This window comes from Hemicordylus capensis, chromosome 5 (genome assembly GCF_027244095.1).
Source record: "Hemicordylus capensis ecotype Gifberg chromosome 5, rHemCap1.1.pri, whole genome shotgun sequence".
Lineage (NCBI taxonomy): Eukaryota > Metazoa > Chordata > Lepidosauria > Squamata > Cordylidae > Hemicordylus > Hemicordylus capensis.
The window spans coordinates 188,490,540-188,506,833 of record NC_069661.1 but is presented as its reverse complement, the minus strand read 5'-3'; positions in this window follow the sequence as shown (position 1 = coordinate 188,506,833).

Sequence of the window (16,294 nt, the reverse complement as noted above, 5' to 3'; positions counted from 1 at the left end):
AAAGAAAAGTAAAATACCACCACATTTCACCATTTAGTACTTGGAAATTAAGTTAGATGCAAAAATAACTTGAGCTGCAGTGTAGACCAGCTGGTAGGTCTGACAGAATAACTGAAACTTCATGAGAAGTGACTCAATATTGTAGTATAGTACTTGAAGCATATAACTTGTTCAAAAGGAATAGACTCAAGAGAAAGGGAGAGGGAGCTGCATTAAATGTAAAGTTATACACCTGTGCAGAAATCCACAAATCCGAGCATGGAAGCCCAATCAAAAGTGTCCAGGTAAAAATAAAAAGAGCGATAAATAAAAGCAATGCCATTGTGGGTGTTAACTATAGACTATCTGACTAAGAGGAAGATGTGTGATGCTTTCCTTACCAAATTTTGGAAAAGGTCGTTGCTTATACTAATGGAGAAAGAACTTCAGTTATTCTGACATTTGCTGGATCTAACTCTGCTAAGAGTGCGAGATCCAACAAGTTCTTGACTTCTCTTGCTGACAATTTCATCTTTCAGTAGCAATAGCAATAGCACTTACATTTATATACCGCTCTATAGCCGAAGCTCTCTAAGCGGTTTACAATGATTTAGCATATTGCCCCCAACATTCTGGGTAGGTGGAAGAAGGAACAAGGGCATTGGCTAACTTGGACTTAGTACTTTCCAATAGGGAATAATGAAGGGCCAATTACTATGCCACCTTGGAATTAATTATGTAAATGGGAGGGGAAACTTCAGATATGAAGTCAGATATGAACTCTGACTTTAAAGCTTGCTTCCCCATTTCCTGCCAACTCAAGCTGCCAGTTGCCCTTGGGACTGAAGAAGTGATAGGAAGGAGATACTAGCCTTCGCCACTAGCCAGAGGAACAAGGACTTTTGTGTACTTTTGTTGTATCTTAAATTTTTTGTAAACTGCCTTTGAGATTATTTGAGAGAAAGGTGTGGTATATATATTGTTAAAACAAAGAAATATGCAATTTTAGGCAGGAAACCAGAGCATGATTTTAGAAGCAGAACAAATAGATTTGGAAAAAAGTTAAACATCCGAGAGTTTATTTGTTAATGTTGCTCAGAGCCTACTTTAATCAGACATCTGGTTTTTTGTTGGGATACCACCCCCATACAGTTGGGTGTGTGGTGTGTGGGTGTGTTTAATATATATATTAATTGCTTTTTATTTATGTTACATATTGCTGAAAGCAACATCCTGACAGAAAGATAGTAACATCCCTTCAGGAAATTGAATCAAAGTTTATGAGTTAAAAATCAAATTGCATGTCAGGGAGGGGTGCGTGGAACAATGGATAATTCTGGTCTGTTTCTGAATTCCCATGTGAGATAGATTGATTTTTTACATGTTATCCTTATTTTTCCTTGTAAGTTATATAACAGGAGTATAATTTGTAAAGGGATTATTTAATAGTTGCTATAACAACACATAATGAGCATTGTGCATTCAGTACAGTTCAAGGCATATTAGTAGATCATAGATAGAGTAGACAATATGTAATCCTTTGAACCATATCAGATATTGTGATAGTCTTGTGAATGTTGTCAACCATTCACTGATTTATTTATTTTTTTGTAAGACATATATAACATGAAGGATTGTCTAATCATTTGGGTTCACATAAATTCAGAACACCACAGTTCTCCTCCTGACAGGAGTGAAGAAGTTATAGTGCAGTCACTGTTCTCTATACTCTGGATTTCTTTTTCTTTTTTTACTGTTTCATTTAATTGAAACATCTTTTGTGTAGCAAACTGGGTGGCAAACTGGCTTTGAGTGGGTGCCTACATTTATAATGTGAAAGAAGCAAAGGTGTGACTGAACTGACACAAACTGCATTCCCTGCCCTCAAGGAATCACCCAGTAAAAGGGAATTCAGTGAGCATAATGATTCAACTCAAAGCATGTCCTGACCAGAAAGACCTGGAAATATCCAACCAGAAATGACATAATGCTTTTGCATAAGAACAGACTAGTACAGAAGCCTATTTAAAAATAAATAAATAAATAAATAAATATAAAAAGCTCAAGCTCACCTTTATATTAGACTAGTAATTTTAAGCCCGTTAAAATAACGGGCACTAGTAGGGTGGTACTTCTTCGCCCAGGCTGGATCCGCCCCCTCCCCATGGCCTGGCACTCTCCTTCCCGCGGTTGGTCCAGAGGAGGAGGAAGAGGAGGAGCAGGAGGTGTTGGCCGGGGCTGTCACTCTTGGAGCTGGGCTCTGGTGAGGAAGAGGAGGAGGGCGGCAGGTTCCAGGGCGGGCGGCGGTCGTGGGGGGGTGGCCGCACAATATAGGTCTGAGGCGGCGGCGGCAGGCGGGTTTGGAGATGGCGGCTTGTGGGGATAAATGTGGGCTGCTGGCTGTTCTGGACTTGGTGGCAGTTAGTTTTTTCCTCCTCCCCCCGTTCGTTGGCGGCAGCTGCGGCTCTGTCGCCGCCTCGCCCGGCTTCTTCCGTTGCCTCCTTCCCTGTGCGGCGGTGCCTTGGCTGGCTTCCTCCGCTGGCTCGGGCCCGGCTTCTTCTGTTGCCTCCTTCCCCGTGCGGTGGCGCCTTGCCCGGCTTCCCCCGTCGGCTCCTCCCTCCGTCCGTCGGCTTTCCCTGCGGCAGGGCCGGTCCCGCCGCCGCCTCTGCCCTCCCTGCAGCCCGGCCGGTCCCGCGGGTGCCGCGGCCGGGCAACCAACCGGCCAACATGGCCGCCTGGTGCCTGCGGTCGTGTCTCCCTCGGCGTGTTCTGGGCATGCGCTCTGCGCATGCCCAGATCAGCCGAGGGAGACACGGGCGCAGACACCAGAGACACGGGCACACACGCAAGGGCTTTATTATATAGGATTAAACCTACCTGTAATATATATGTAACAGACCATGGGGCTAGCTTTTTCAACTGCTGCACCATTGTTGCTTGCCTCTCAACAAGAAGCCAAAGCCTGGTTCTTCAAAAGAATGTTGGACTTGATTCAACTGCTGTGTATTTCTGTCTGCTTCTTTTCTTTGGGGTGGTTCTATATTGTTCTAAATATAGAACTATATTCTATTTGTTTTATATGTGTTCTATATTGCTTTAGATGAGTTTTTAATGTTATCACTGTGAGCCACGTGAAGAGTCCCTGAAGGAAAGATTTGTTTGTTTATCATATTTTTGCACAGCCTGATATGTACATCGCTAGGTGGGGTACAAAATTTAAAACACAATATAAAACAGAATAAAAACAGGGTTTTTTAAAATTCCACAAAACACAGTGAAAACAATCTCATAAAAAGAAATTAAACGGTTTAAAATTAATTTCAGTTAAAAGCCTGAGAAAAGAGGCACGTCTTGAGGGTCTTCTTAAAAACAAACAGAGAAGGAGAGGTTCTTATTTCAGCAAGGAGCATATTCCAAAGCCCCGAGGCAGCCACAGAGAAGGCCTGGTCCCAGAGGTGTATCTAGGGAAAGTAGCACCTAGGGCAAGCACTGAAATTGTGCCCCTTGTCCAAACATCTTACACTCATCTTTCAGATAACTTTACCATAATATCAGCTGAAAAATATAAGTCAAGCTCGTTAATCTTTTTATATTTCAAGAACTATTTAGCAGTGGACATAGCCAGACCAAAAAATGCTGGGAAACTACAAATTTCAGTATGCTGGGGCTCATGAAATACCCAAATACTATGTGGAGGTGTACTTGGAAAACTAAACATAAGTGCCTGTCTAATTCTCTACTATGCATTGTAGCATCACTATTATGTAAGTTTTAAGAATAAATGGAGAATTTGACTTTCCCCAGATGCTCTGAAAATAATTAAAGGATATGCAGAATAAACTGTGTCATTGCTTGGAATATATTCTAGTCTTTCAGAAAGACAGTTAAAATGAGAGAAAGAGAGCAAGAAACTCCCAGTGGGCCTTAATACTAAGGATTTCACACTGATTCAAAGACAAACTCACCATTAATAGCCATATTATTAAGACATCACGTTTAACTCACTTATCACAAGAAGCAAAGTAAGAGCAAATGAATACAATCCTAGCTCATAAGCTTCAGCTCAGTATTCACAAGCCCTGATTCTCTGTACATTATGCCAAACTGAATATGTGTACAGGGACTTATACTATATTAAATTTTAAAAATTATTTTTTAATCTGTAGCCCCCTTGGGGGGCTTCCTAAAGGCTGTGGGGGGTCTGCAAAGGTTCTCCTTCTCCCCACTGGCCTCTAGGGCCTCTCAGGGACCATTTGAGCATGTGTGGTGGCCATTTTAAAAAATAATTTTTAAATTTTTAAAAATGGCGCCCCCTTCAAGTGGCGCCCGGGGCACGTGCCCTGCCTGCCCCACTCTAGATACACCTCTGCCTGGTCCTGAGTCACCACCAAATGAGCTGGTGGCAACCGTAACTGGACTGCTCCAGAAGATTGTGATAGGCATCATGGTTCATGACAAAGAAAGCATTCTCTTAAATATCCTGGGCCCAAGCCATTAAGGGATTTAAAGGTAATAACCACCACTTTGTATTTCACCTGGAAACATATTGGCAGCCAGTGCAGTTCTATTAACATTGGTCTTATGGGATCCCTTCGGATTGTCCCAGAGACCAGCCTGGCTGCCATATTCTGTACCAATTGTAGTTTCCAGACTATGTACAAAGGAAGCCCCACATAGCATGCATTACAGTAGTCAAGCCTGCATGTTACCAGCATATGCACCACTGATTTAAGGTCACTAACCTCCAGAAATGGATATAGCTGATGTATCAGCTGAAGATGATAAAAAGTTGTGCTGGCCGCTGCCTCAACCTGAGAAACTAGAGGAGCACTCCCAAGCTACGTACCTGGATGCTGGAAGTAGGGGTAGAGTTGCACATGACCATCAGTGAAGCATATTGATGCTCAGGTGTGGGCCAGGTGATGTAAGTGGATGGGACTGCATAAGATAGCCCCACCCTTGCACTGTCCCTCATTCGAATTTAACTGAGCACCCTCCTGTTGTCACTATGGAGAAGCCAGCCACTATTGGAGTCAAGTAGGAATGTTTGATTTCTGCCTTGATTGGCCTTAAGTGAGGATTTGTTTTTGCCTATTCCATGTAGTTAGGAACATAGGAAGCTGCCTTATCAGACCATTGATCCATCTAGTTCTGACCATTCATTGATCCATCTAGTTCAAACCAGTCAGACCATTGATCCATCTAGTTCAGGACTGTCTCCAGGGATTCAGACAGGGATCTTTACCAGCTCTTTCTGGAGATGCCAGGGGCTGAACTTGGGACCTTCTGCATGAAAAACATTGAGCTATGGTTCCATGACCTGGTTAGCTTCAGTAAGGTGACTGTATTGTGTACTGTTAAACCATGCTCTGGTTTTTTTAAGGGCATCTTTAGTAGTGGGTGCTTTAACTAGAGTAGCCTTTGGTCACAACAGGCAATGAATGTGAGTAGAGGGGAATCACCACAGTACCATTTTTGACACTGTTATACAGTAGTTAGAGGGGGTTTTCATGGAGCATCCTATCAGTATTTTGTGGCCTGCAGGTGTCTGGGAATTGGCCTCATTTTGCCCATTTGCTTGTTTTGCCCACTCAGAGCTATGAGGATTGAGTGATGAGGATTGGGGGAGGGCAATGCAGGAAAACCTCCAATAACAAACAGTGTTGAGCAGGCAGCAGACCAGCAGAGTTGCCAAGCCCAGATGGTGAAAAAAGCTGATATCCATCACCAAAGAAGTGGAAGTAGAGGATGCTTCTCAACTTTTTTTTCTTTTTTAAAAGGTGTCCAAAAAGTCTCCACTTTGCAAAAAGGTTGCATATGTTTATTGGTATTATATATATGCATATTTTGAAACAATTGGATAATATGAGGATAAATGCAGCTCACCACTGTGAAACTGATGAGCAGGTGAGTTATATATCTGCTGTCTAGGCGCAGAGTTCTCTAGGCCCCTGCTTCCTAACTGTAAATTCATCTCCTGCTTAGGTTTACCACACAAACAGTCCTCTGCCCTCCTCCCCCACGACTCACCCAGCCTGCCCCCCCCGCCCAGCCAGGCCAGCAACTTCACCTCTTGGCTCGAGGCAGGACAGCCAGCTAGCTGCCGAGCCAGCCCCTGTGCAGCGGGGCATGCATGGTCTCCCACTCGCTTGCTGTTCTCTGTGATGGCAAACATTTATATACAGCTTTTCAACAGGTTTCACAGTGGTTTTCAAAGAAAAATAAATAACAAAGTGCTCCCTTGTCCCCAAAGTAGGGGTGTGCACGGAACCGCGGAACTGGCACTGGGGTGGGGTGTTCCTTTAAGAGCAGGGGGAGGGCTTACTTACCCCTCCCGCCGCTTTCCCCCTGCGGCGCCCGTAGTTCTTTTAATGATTGGGGTGGCAGGATACTTCCCTGCTGCCCCTTCTTACATTTTGCTGCTGCTGCTGGCTATACTCCAAAAGGCTTCAATAAGCCTGTAGCGCACATGCACGTCGCACGCGAGCTTCACGTCTCCGCGACGCACGTTGCGGAGACGTGAAGCTCGCGTGCGATGTGCGCATGCGCTACAGGCTTATTGAAGCCTTTTGGAGTATAGCCAGCAGCAGCAGCAGCAAAATGTAAGAAGGGGCAGCAGGGAAGTATCCTGCCACCCCAATCATTAAAAGAACTACGGGCGCCGCAGGGGGAAAGCGGTGGGAGGGGTATGTAAGCCCTCCCCCCACTCTTAAAGGAACCCCCCCCAAATCACCCGAACCTCGAACCGCCCATGTCCGGACTGGTCTGGAGGCCTTTAGAATGGCCTCCAGAACGGTCCGGGCTCATCACTACCCCAAAGGACTCATAATCGAAATGGAAATGCAAGGTAACACCACCAAAAGCCATTGAATGAATGCTGTGCTGAGGTTGGATAGGGCCAGTTGCTCTGCCCATGAGAAATAAAAGAGATCTTTAAGGTGCCTTTTTACTTAGTTAGCAGGGTATCTGCTAACTGAGTAAAGTTAGTTTGCAAACTTCTCACTGCTGCCACCACATTAAGGAAGGAAGCTGCACCTGCCAGGCCCCCCTATCCATGCTCCTGCACCATGTGTTTCTGTAACCTTCCACTGAAGCAGAACCTCCACTCTGGCTTCCCCATTGGATGGATGGTCAGTAGGAAGGGGAAAGAGGAAGAGGAAGATAAGCTGCTCATGAGAACAAAGTGTTAGAACATAATATAAGAACACAAGAACAGCCCTTCTGGATCAGGCCCAAGGTCTATCTAGTCCAGCATCCTGTTTCACACAGTGGCCAACCAGGGTGCTTTCCAGGTTGCAATGGGTTTACGGCAGATCTCCCAAGTGTGCTTCCACACTTCCTGTGTTGTGACACTGCGGTCCCTACTCTAACAGCAGGGTGCCATTCACATTTCTGATGCCTTGTTTCAAATTTAATCACTGCGCTATAATGCTATCACATCATGTATTCGGTGTGTAAAAAGTTGCTAGCTTTTTTGGTTGTTAGGTTCTGTGAGGCTGCTCCCCCTGCTGTTTACGTTTCGAATGTGATTTGCCTGAATTGAAACATTTTGCTGCTGTTGAGCAGCTAACTGGAAAGTGCGCAGATGCCTCTGGAAAGCCCTCAAGCAAGAGATGAGGGCATGCCCTCTCTCTTGCTGTTGCTCCCTTGAAACTGGTATTGAGAGGCATTGTGCCTCTGAGGCTGGAGGTGGCCCATAGCCACCAGACTAGTAGCCATTGATAGACCTGTCCTCCATGCATTTGTCCAAGCCCCTTTAAAGCTACCCAAGCTGGTAGCCATCACCACATCCCATGGCAAAGAATTCCATTGATTAATTATACATTGTGTAAAAAAGTGCTTCCTCTTGTCAGTCCTAAATTTCCTAACCTTCAGTTTCATGGCATGACCCCTGGTTCTAGTGTTGTGAGAGAGGGAGAAAATGTTTATCTCTGTCCACCCTCTCCACTCCATGCATAATTTTATACACCTCAATCACGTCTCCCCTTAGTTGCCTCTTTTCTAAAGTAAAGAGCCCCAGATCCTTTAGCTTAGCTGCATAAGGAAGGTGCTCCAGGCCCCTGATAAACTTGATTGCCCTCTTCTGCACCGTTTCCACTTCTGAGTGAACAAAATGTTCCAGCTGCTCCTCAGAACTTCGATCACAACACATGCCTATTTATTTTTTTATTTTATTTTATTTTATTTTATTTTATTTAGTACATTTATAAGGAGCTCAGAGCAGTGTACATGGTTATTTTTATCCTCACAACTACCCTGTGAGGTAGGTTAGGCTGAAAGATACATGACTGGTCCAGAGTCACCCAGTGAGTTTCATGGTTGAATGGAGATTTGAATTTGGGTCTTCCCAGTCCTAGTCCAACACTCTAACCACTATGCTATGCTGGCTTTCTTGGTCCCCAAAATAATCTCTATTCCTCCTAATGCAAAAAACATAATTTAGTCCCTAAAATAGTTGCATGTCCATAAAAGTCCCTAGTTGGCAACCCTGCAGCGGACAGGTGATTGCTGCTCCTGGGCCTGGTTTGCTTGCAGAGGCGTAACAGGGGGAAACAGCGCCCAGGGCAAGCTCTGCCCCAGAAATTGCGCCCCTGCCCCCCCACATACCTGCGCCCTGGCCAGACTCTGCGGCGGTGGCGGGCGGCGGCGGATCGCGCGGTGGTGGTGGGCGGCGGCAGATCGCACGGCGGTGGCGGGCAGCAGCGGGAGTGAGCGCGGCGGTGGCGGGCGGGGCAGTGGCGGATCGCTAAGTGCGCAGAGCGACGCCAAGGCCTGCCGTCTGGCCTGGCGTCACTGCACAGGCACGCCTGTGCAGTTGGGAAGTGACGCCAGGCCAAACGGCAGGCCTCGGCGTCGCTCTGCGCACTCGGCGATACACCGCCACCCCGCCCGCCACCGCCGCGCTCACTCCTGCCGCCACCCGCCACCGCCGTGCAATCCACCGCCACCCGCCACCGCCGTGCTCACTCGGTCACTCCCATGCCGCCACTGTGAGCTACAAGCCATGGGGCACATGATCCGCCACTGCCCGCCACCGTGCGATCCAGGGGGTATGGGGGGCGTGGCACTTTTTGGCGTCCCCCACGTGACCCAACAAAGTGGCGCCCAGGGCACGTGCCCTGCCTGCCCCCCTATCGTTACGCCCCTGTTTGCTTGCCTAAGAAAGGGGGAGGAAGTAATTGTTAGGTGGTTTCTGCCTCAGCCATAGAATTGTATTCCCACTTTAAGTTAATTGATGTTGCAGATATACATTTAAATAGTGGTCCAAACGTTAATCCATCCATACATCGCTGTCTCTGTTCTGGGTTCTAAGTGACTAGGTTTGGTAGCTACCTTCTCTTCCCTGTCTTGCATGGCTGGTATGTTCAGATCTAGGATTTCTTAAATCTCACATCTTGCTGATTCGTTTGCTTTCCTATGCAGAGAAACCCCACTATTCCTTTGTTTGTTTTAAAAGCAACACCTGAAACATTAGGTGTTGCTGGTGTGGTAAATCAATCTAATTACCAAAGGAATCCACACAAAATATATATGCAATAATTTAATTTAACAATAACTAAAGTCACACCTTATGTAAGATATCCAAATTGAAAAGTTCTAAATCTTGTCTGAGTCAAAAATTACATATAGTAAATCAAATCCACAACCTACAAAGTGTGTTTGATATATGTATTCATTTTGTAGATTTGTGGATTTGATAAAATATATGTAATTTTTATCATAAACAAGATTTAGAATTTTTCAATTTGATGCTTTGGATATCTTACATAAAGTGCTTTGCCTTCAGTTATTGTTACATTAAATTATTGTCTATATGTTTTGTATGGATCTTTTTTGCTAATTTATCTTGTTTCATCATTGGTTCTAGTACCCACATGTTTTTGAGCCAGCGTGGTATAGTGGTTAGAGTGCGGGACTAGGACCTGGGAAGCCCAAGTTCAAATCCCCATTCAGCCATGATACTTGCTGGGTGACTCTGGGCCAGTCACTTCTCTCTCAGCCTAACCTACTTCACAGGGTTGTTGTGAGGAGAAACTTAAGTATGTAGTACACTTCTCTGGGCTCCTTGGGGGAAGAACGGGATATAAAATGTAGTAGTAATAATAAAAATAATTTTGTGTCTTGTGGTAAATCAGTCACCATATGCAAAGGTGGATGCATTGTCAGTGTGATCATGATGAATTCCATCTGTGGAGATGGAATTTCTAAAGGTTCTGTAAAGCTGGCTATTGGTGTTGCTACATTAGTATTTGTTTCTAATGGTGTCCTTGGGCTGTTGATCTTACTGTTGGGAACACACAGAACCATCACCCCATTAAACTAGTCAAGGTGTTGATGTAGTCGCTACGCCGCACAACAGAATGGGATTGTTTTCCCCATGCATGTATTTTAGACCAGGGATAGTTATTTGATGGCCGTGGACAACATCTGGTACACAGTGTGGTTTTGTATGGGTTCTCATGTTTGTACCTGGTGGTGGTGGGGATTCCCCAAGAATTAATACAAACTGACAGGCTTGGAGTGGAGGGTAGGAAAATATGCAGTCAGAAGAGAGAGCCAAGGCATCCGTTTACCTCTTTATTCTAAGGCCATCGGTTCCAAGCCTGCAATTATTTCATGAGCAGCAATAATCCATCCACCTATCAGTTTAGGAAGCTGCTGGCTATTCCAACTTTAGGCATAGGGAATAGGAAGCTGCCTTAGACTGAGTTAGACCATTGATCTGTCTAGCTCAGGATTGTCTACTACACCGACTGGCAGCAGCTCTCCAAGGTTTCAGTCAAGGGTCTTTTCCAGCTCCACCTAGAGATAGCAGAGCCTGAACTCTGAGAATTCTATAAACAAAACAACGTGCTTTGTCACTTATCTATAGCCCCTTTTCCTAAGTGTTCAACTGTGTTTATTTATTAAAATATCTCATTTCTCCCATGGAATCATGCTTCATTGCTTAATCAAAATAATGAAGACTTCTTCCAGGAAATGGCAAACTATAAAGAAGAAGTGAAACAATGTTTTTTTCCTCATGATAGAAGTTCATGTTCTCCCACAGAAAAGAAAGAAAAGTATTGGTGGACACCATCTGTGTATTTCATCTTCTGTACTTGTTTAGATTCATGATTCCAAATTTATTTTTTCCCAGGAGCAGGGGCATGTTGCATTCTTCTGCAAGATTAATTCTTTTTGAGGACTTTCCCAGATAACTCAAATCCTCTCCCACTCATCTGTATAAAAATAAAACTGGTCTCAAGTCAAAGGGGGCTGTTGCCAAAGATCAACATTCTGCCCCGCTCCCATTTCCTCCAAGAAGGGGAACTGAAGAGCTAAGCTTTTACAGCAGACAAACTCTTTTATTTTATGAAGAGTAGTGTACTACTTTCTCCCACTGTGTTCACATTTTTTTTTGTCATCCTGGCTTTAAGTTCCCACTTATAATGTTTAAGCACTTGCTTTACGAATAAAACATCACAGAATGTTTATTCTGTAGTCAGCATCCTCAAGCAAAAAGATTTGTATTTTGGTATACTGCCAAGAAATGTAAAGCAATTAAGGTGTGACAAAGGATTAAGGTGTGGCCAAAGATTAACTATAGCCATAGCAGATGTTTAACTAAAAGAAATGCTGAAATAGACATTTGCAAATGCAAATACCTGAGAAACTATTGTTAAAACACTGTCTCTTTGTTTGTTTTATTTATCTGACTTTCATATGCATTAAATGCACTTTGGGAGCAACATTCATTCTAATTCAGATACAATTACTTACATCATCATCATCATCATCATCATCATCATCATTACAATTATAGTATTAAGAACAGCAAATGAAGCAGAAACCAACTGAACTCAGAAGAGTCTCATAACTTTGTGCTTCCCCACAAGGTACAGGATAGAGCTGCACAAGACTTTACACATTCTCATTGGGATTAGGATCTAAGATTTATATTTCATTTTTGTATACAGAGACCTGATCATTTAAAATAAGGATGGTGAACTGAGCTATCTTGTTGCTTCATGGCCAATATGTAGCTTCAGGAAATGCCTTTCAGGAAAGAAATCTATGTGTGGGGAAAGAGTTGACCTCTATGTGCCATAGTTTGTTAGGATTGGAGCCCCTGCAGTTGGGTGGGGTGTGTGTGTGTGTGTGTGTGTGTGTGTGTGTTTTAAAGAAGTGGTGCTTCCAGCTAGAAGCATACTTCTTAGAAGTGTGTTTGTGTGCACATTTCATATGATCCTTATTTTTCTAGTTGCATTTGCTTTCTCTTCCAATAGTTGTGGTACATGTAAAAGTTGTAGGCCAGTTCTAAAAGTTTATTATGAAATTTAATGTAATAATCAGCGCCCTAAAAATTGACCTCGGCCCCCACATGCCAAGTCACAGTCAATTCTGGCCCACCAGGGCATTTCAGTTGTGTACCCCTGGTGTAGACAAAACTGAGTTAGATGTATCTTCAATGGCCTGACTTGGTATAAGGCAACGACCTATGTTCCTCTCTCCCAGGAGAAAGGGCCAAGTAGAGCCATGCATGCCAGTATACTAGCTAATCACAGTGACTGGTGCACAGACCAGTGGTCCCTCTCTCAGGTAATTGCTTGGTGTTTCCATGCTCTGGGACACCCTACATTTTGGCCTGACCCCTTTCAACCATCCCATCCAGGAACTGTCCCCTCTCCATTTGGCTGATGTTTGGTTATTGTCATCACTCTCCTTCCTGCTCTCCACTTCAAGGCAGCAACAGTGCAAGGTTCACCACACCAGCAGTACTCATGGATGGCATTATGCTATTCTGACATCCCCACCCAATCCTAGCCTGCTTGTACCAGCAGAATGCAGCCCCATGTCCACAGATATTATTATACGGATGTAGCGGACAAGGCCGCTGGCAATTTTCAAGTTTCATGCCTGGGAGAGGTGGGGTAATGGATAATCCTTCTTCTGTTCTTCTTCCATCATGAACAGAGGTGAGGTGAGTAAAAAAAATGAGGGGGGGGAGTCATTTGCAAACTGTCATTGCAAGAGAAACAGAAGCTGCACAATAATCTTTATTTAATTTTATTTACTTCTTTACATTTCTATTCTGCTCTTCCTCTAAAGAGCAGTTTACATGTTTGTGCTTATCCTTACAACAAGCCTGTTAGGTATGTTAGGCTGAGTGAGACATGACTGGCCCAGAGTCACCTGGTGAGTTTCATGGCCGAATGGGGATCTGAACACAGGTCTCCTCAGTCCTAGTTCAACACTCTGACCACTACACCACGTGGGCTCTCATAATCATAGCCATTACATAGCATGAGCCCTGACAAAAGCAGCACCAAGAAATGTGGTTTTGTTCCTGCAGGGCCCCTGTTGTTGAAGAAAGCCGCATGGAAGACAGAGAAACATCATGTCCAGTTTCCTCACCACTGCAGCTTCATGCTGGGTACTGCCACACCTTTGTCAATGGGCATGTTTTCACTTCCAGTGCTTTCTTCTGGGGGCCTAACAGGGGTGGGTTCTGCCACCACCGCAGCCCCCCTAGCCATGCCCCCTCACATCTGATGTCAGATGTGGGGGCATGGTTTCGCTCCCAAACGGGGCCACGGGGCACCATTTGGGAGCTAAATTGGCCAGCGCTGTGTTTGCAGCGTGACCAGGAGCAGCTCCCCTACCTTTAAAAGGCCGGGAGAGTCACTCCAGCTGCGCTGTGAAGGCAATGCTGGCAAATTTATCTAAAAAAATAATTAAATCTGTTGGGAGCTAAATCATGCCCTCCGTGTCTGATGTCAGACATGGGTGGGCTGTATGTCTGGAGCACCAAGCGTGGCCGCTGATGGGCAGTGCCAAACTCTTTCAGGTAGTGAAATACAAAACAGATTGTGAGGAGCTTCAAAAGGTTGTCTCCAAACTGGGTGAGTGGGCGACAAAGTGGCAAATGCAGTTCAATGCTGGCAAGTGTAAGGTGATGCACATTGGGACAAAAAAACCCAGCTTCAAGTATACGCTGAAATCTGGTGACTGAGGTCATGGTGGGCAGCTTGTTGAAAGTGTTGACTCAATATGTGGCAGCTGTGAAAAAGGCCAATTCCATGCTAGGGATCATTAGAAAGGGGATTGAAAATAAAACTGCTAATATTATAATGCCCTTATATAAAACAATGCTGAGGCAACACTTGGAATACTGTGTACAATTCTGGTCACCACTTCTAAAGAAGATCTTTGTAGAACTGGAAAAGGTGCAGAAGAGGGCAACCAAGATGATCAGCGGCCTAGAGCACCTTCTTTATGAGGGAAGACGACAACACTTTTTAGTTTAGAAAAAAGATGACTGCGGGGAGACATGTTAGAGGTCTATAACATCATGCATGGTGTGGAGAAAGTGGATAGAGAGAAATTCTTCTCTCTCACACATACCACTAGAACCAGGGGTCATCCCATGAAATTGATTGCTAGGAAATTTAGGAACCGAACAGAAGTACTTTTTCATATGACGCATAATAAACTTGTGGAATCCTCTGCCACAAGATGTGATGACAGCTAGCAACCTGAATAACTTTAAGAGGGGTTTGGATAACTTCATGGAGGAGAGGTCTATCAACAGCTACTAGTCTGAGGGCTGTAGGCCACCTCCAGCCTCAGAGACAGGAAGCCTCTGAATACCAGTTGCAGGGGAGTAACAGCAGGAGAGAGGGCATGCCCTCAACTCCTGCCTGTAGGCTCCCAGTGGCATCTGGTGGGCCATTGTGTGAAACAGGATGCTGGACTATTGGGCCTGATCCAGCAGGGCTGTTCTTATGTTCTAAGTGTGTGCCCATGACAGAATAAAGTTCTAAACTGACAACAGACCAAGCAAAATATGTGATGATTGTGGGTGACTGGCCTGTAGAATGCACTTAACCAGATCCCAGATTGTCTTTAGGTGAGTCACAGTGTGTCCTTTCAGCTGAAATGCTGATAACTGAGATGTTGAAGTGCTGGATTTGAAGTGTTCATTTTTAGGTGCTAACAACTCACATTCTCAGTGTTGTGCAGTCGAACACGGCACCATGCTTGGGATGGGGGGGGAGTCACCACTGCATTCTCCTGGAATGAAATTTTAAATTATTGTGGGTTCTGTAGCCTGAAAAAGTCAGGGGCATCCAATGTCACCAATGGCACTTCTCAGGAGTAAGAAGTCCTACTCATGTGTAGAAAAAAAATCATTACTCCGGATATATATAACTCCGGTTAATATATGTTGATAACAACACATATCCAAAACATATGTTCAAAACACGTTTTCAAGTTCAAGAACTGTTTTCGTCTAAAAGGTTAAGAGAGTGTTCTAAACTTAGCACCGCAGTAACCTCTTCTGGCCACTAGAGGCATGAGGAGTTATGTTAATAGGTCTCTCTTGAACAGTTAAGAGTCAGTTAGAACTGTTCAGTTGTTGAAGGCAAGTGCTTTTTGTGTATGTTGTTCTATGTCTCTCTCAGTATGTGATGTTTTGGTTTCTTAATATATCTTTTTTTTTAAACTGAACTTACTGTCTTCAGAGAATCTCTTGGGCTAAACTTATTTACCAACAGAGCATACCCTGTGAGGACTTTAATGTTTCTCTCATCGCAACCCTCAACATAAAGAAGTCTTGTTTACTCCATAAACAAGTTCAAAACATGTTTTTTATCCTTTACCTCATTACAGTTCAGTAACCCACCCCATCTTCACTTCTTAGTTTGCAGCTTAATTTCTCTATGTACTTAATTTCTTTAAGCACAGAATTCTGCTCACACAAGCAACTCCCACATAATATATATTTCAACACCTTGAATATTGCTATTTCCCAACCCCATAGGAATTCCCTCCTTCTCATCCTCTAGATTATCCTATCTTCTCTTCAATTTAGTATCTTCCAATAATTTCCCTTAAGCCACCCGTCCCTTCCTCAAACAAGACCCCTTTTTTAAAAACTTGCTCAGGCATTTTAATTCTAACAGTAGGGGAACACATATTGACAGCAGCAGTGTTATTTATGTCAGGGAGGCAAGATATCTGGGAATGTCAAAATGATACCACAATGGGATGGCACTTTCCTCCCAGGATCAGCATCAGTTTTGTGGGGGTGATTATTTTCATTGGAACTATGGCACAAGGAGAAAGGATTAAATTAAATTAAATTAAATACCCTCTCCCCACACAGTCTGTCTCGATTCTGTCCACCCACCCTTGCAGCTATTTTTTTTTAAATAGCTGGAAACCAAAACACAGGGTCATAGTATGCATTCCATGTAACTTGTACTTGTATCAAATACCTACCATGCAACCCCTTTCAAGATTATTTCTGTTCACTTTTTCTTGGCAG